The sequence below is a fragment of the Tupaia chinensis genome, unplaced genomic scaffold (assembly GCF_000334495.1).
Source record: "Tupaia chinensis unplaced genomic scaffold, TupChi_1.0 Scaffold000357_1, whole genome shotgun sequence".
NCBI lineage: Eukaryota > Metazoa > Chordata > Mammalia > Scandentia > Tupaiidae > Tupaia > Tupaia belangeri.
The window spans coordinates 172,294-175,715 of NW_006159853.1; the positions used below are offsets into that span (position 1 = coordinate 172,294).

A 3,422-nucleotide genomic window follows, 5' to 3' on the forward strand; every position below is an offset into this window, starting at 1 on the left:
ATAAACTTTCATATTGTTTCCCACAGTGGTTTAACCAGTTTACATTCCCCAAAACAGTGTAGGGGAGTTAGTTTCCTTTTCATCACATCCTTACCAACACTTACCACTTTTTATATTTTTAATCTTTGCTATTCTGACAGGGGTTATGTGGTATCTCATTGTGGTTTTAATCTGCATCTCCCTTATGATGAGGGATGTTGAACATTTTCTCATATGCTTTTTGTTGCTTCTTTCTTTTGCTGGCATCTTACAATAATGAATACATGAAGAGAAAGATAAAGTATAAGGACAAATGTACATTCAAGTCATTAGTGGTTATATGACTTTTGCTTATGATGACTAGTTGTTCATATGGGTTTTTAAAATTACAAGATAAAAACAACAAACTTGATAAACTCCTCTGTGCCTGTGAACTTTAGTCTGCTTATTGCATAAAGGACAGTTTTAAATATACCTTATTATACATATCTGAATCATGAGGAGATAAAGTCTGATGCAGTTTCCTCATGCCACTGAATTTTGGGGAGAAATATAATTCAATAAAATAAGTCTCTAAACTCTTTTTTTAAAAACTTGAATTTTATTCTATGACTGACCCTTTCACCCAAGGCATTCTCCCTGGTGCATCTATTTGAAGTTTAGTTTCCAGAAAGTTCTCAGCAAACTTCTCCTGCTTCATCTCAGTTATCTCAGTTTTGTTTTTGTTTTTGTTTTTGTTTTTTGCCTGTGTTTTGGTTTGCCTGTTCCCAAGCAAGCATGTGTTTTCTAAAGTTGAAGCTGGATCTGTTAGAGTTTTCATCCCTCCACCATCCTTCCTCAGGTCGTCTCCTTTTTTCCAACCCATCTTTTTAAACATATTTGGACATTTGTTGCTATCAGTAATTTCAGAATGAACAGATGCAGGAGTGTCATCTCTATCAAAAGTCCTTTCACTTCTAATCTACACCCTACATTTTCTAGTTTTCTATTTGCTTTTTTGATTCTTAAATTTTTTATCATCTTTGTAGTCTATATTCTGTAAATCATATTTTATTCATATTTTGTTTCATTCTGTCCTTTTTTCCAAAACTTTTTCCTCTTAATTGTTGAACCAACAAAAGTTTCATTCTTCTTATCAAGGTGAAGGTGAACTCTAGTCTGCCTTTGTACACAGCTATCACAGGTATCACTGACAGAGTGAATGTGAAAGAACAACGCAGTATCTTCAATTTTTACTTAATCTCCACGCTCAAGTACTTAAGGGTCACATTTATTTTATGGCTGAAGGATCTGTTTTCCATTAACAATAGTGCCATTTTGACTGCCTTGATCCACGAGGACATAACTTTGTAAGTCATGGTCAAATAAATTTCCGCATGAAACTTACTAACACCAACTTCAGGAATTTGGAGAGTATGCTCCATGTCTTTTTCTCTTCAACTGTATCAGAGTTAGGTATTGTAATAATAAAAAGTGATCATGTCTGCAGCACTGGTGGTCTGATAGCAATTACTCTAATACATGGAGGCACCAAGTTTTTTTCATCTTCATCCTCGGTTTCTTCTATAGTGACATTGTCTTCATGGGTAATGTCTTCATCATTACTATCTTTGGTCTGAGAGTCTGTAATTTTTCTTTCCTCTGGCTCACTATCAGTCTCGGTGATATTCTTCTCTTTAAAAGAAGTTGAATTAGAGATGTTTTCATAAAGAGGAGAGTCTACAGTTTTTCCACTAACTGTAACAGTGAATTTTGTGGGGCTCTTTTTGTAATGAATGTCTATTTTGGCCTTCTTTTCACATTTGAAAAATTTTCTCCCTCTCACTGCAGCTTATATGCTCAACACAGGAATCTTTTTTTTTTTTTTTTTTTTAAGAGGTTTTAGCTATAGGGCGCATGCGCTCACCGGAAAGACAGAGAGAGACAGAGAGATAGAAAGCGAGAAATCAACACCCCCCTGCTCCCATGGGAGATGACCACGTTGCAATCCTTTCTCCTCTATTCTCCTCTCAGCATCTTGGGCACTCACGCACATGCACCTGGCGTGAGTTTAAGCCACCGGGCCCCAGACTCAAACCACTGTCGACTACATGAAAGTCCAGCAACATAGCCATTACGCTAACTGCTGGCCCCTAACACTGGAAGCTTTTTGATTTTTCAGAATTGAAATATTTTTCCTCATTTTCTGTAGATAAATCTGTATTCTTTCTTCTTCAACTTTTTATCTTTGTTTTGTGGAAGAAGTCTGATAAGGTTGCAAATCAATTTGAGAGTGAAATTGATAGCAACCACTTTCCACATCACAGTAGTAATAAATCCAAGTGGAAGGATCACAGAATCATAATTTTCAGAATCATAATTTAAACCAGTGCTGTGGTCAAAGTACAATCCAGTGTTTTCATCATAACGAAATCCAATTTGTGAAACAGCAGCTTCTGCTGCAGCTCTCAAACTTTCAGCTAAAGATGAAAGGTGCTGGGTCCTGTGAGTCTGAGGAAAAATGGTCTTCCTGCCCACATTTAGTATTTTCTGTCAGATCAGTACCTGTGTGAGCATAATTTTCTATGTGTGACGGAAACTTCAGTTACTTTATTTGGAAGACTAACATCATCATGTTATGTCTGATAAAAATAATCTGATATTGGGGCCAGCAGATGGCATAATAGTTACATCACTGGACACCCATGTAGTCAACCACAGTTAGAGTTCTGGACCTGGTGGCTTAAAATTCACATAGGCGCATGTGCCTACATGCCCAAAATCCTGAGAGGGGAATCAAGAGGAAGCGACTACAGCACGGCCATCCCCCTGAGGGGTTATTTCTTGCTTTTCGTTTCTCTGTCTCTGTCTCTTTGGCAAGCACATGTGCCCTATAGCAAAAATCTCCCTTTAAAAATTTTTTTAAAAAAATCTGATATTGACCAAGAAGCATACTTCCGTCTACTTCTACATTACTTTCTTTGTTTCATCCTCAATGGAATGTTTTACTGAGTTCTTTTACCTGCACGCGGAGCTCCTGGTTGTTTCTCTTTGTGCCCTGGTACAGATAGCTGCTCCTTGTGATTCAGCAGCTTCTCCATCTTCTGCACCTGCCGCTTGCAGCTCCAAAGCTCTCATTCTGACTTCTCTACCTTCCACCTCAGCAGTGCCAGCTCTGGCTCAGGGAGGTGGGCGGTGATAAGGACAAGGAAGTTGGAAAAGGTGGCGGGGATCATGCCTCAGAGGCCATGAAGCCTGGTTACAGATGACCCCCAGGTCACGTAGGGGTTAGGCTCAGACCGATGGACCCAGGGGCCACAGGAGCCTGTGGGCAGCAAAAGGTGGCCTCACACCCAGTCGGCTGGGGCAGCCCCTGATGCCCTGACACTTATTTCCTGTAGCTAAACAGGGCTGCAGGTGATGGGAAGGGGATGAAGGAAGTCTCTTCCCCAATACAAGTGGTC

At 39.5% G+C, this 3,422-nt stretch overlaps 1 pseudogene; it reads right to left on the bottom strand.

Annotated features, from left to right (window-relative positions):
• Window positions 1–580: 580 nt before the first annotated feature.
• On the bottom strand, window positions 581–3,208 carry LOC102473150 (angiogenic factor with G patch and FHA domains 1-like; annotated as a pseudogene).
• Window positions 3,209–3,422: the final 214 nt, after the last annotated feature.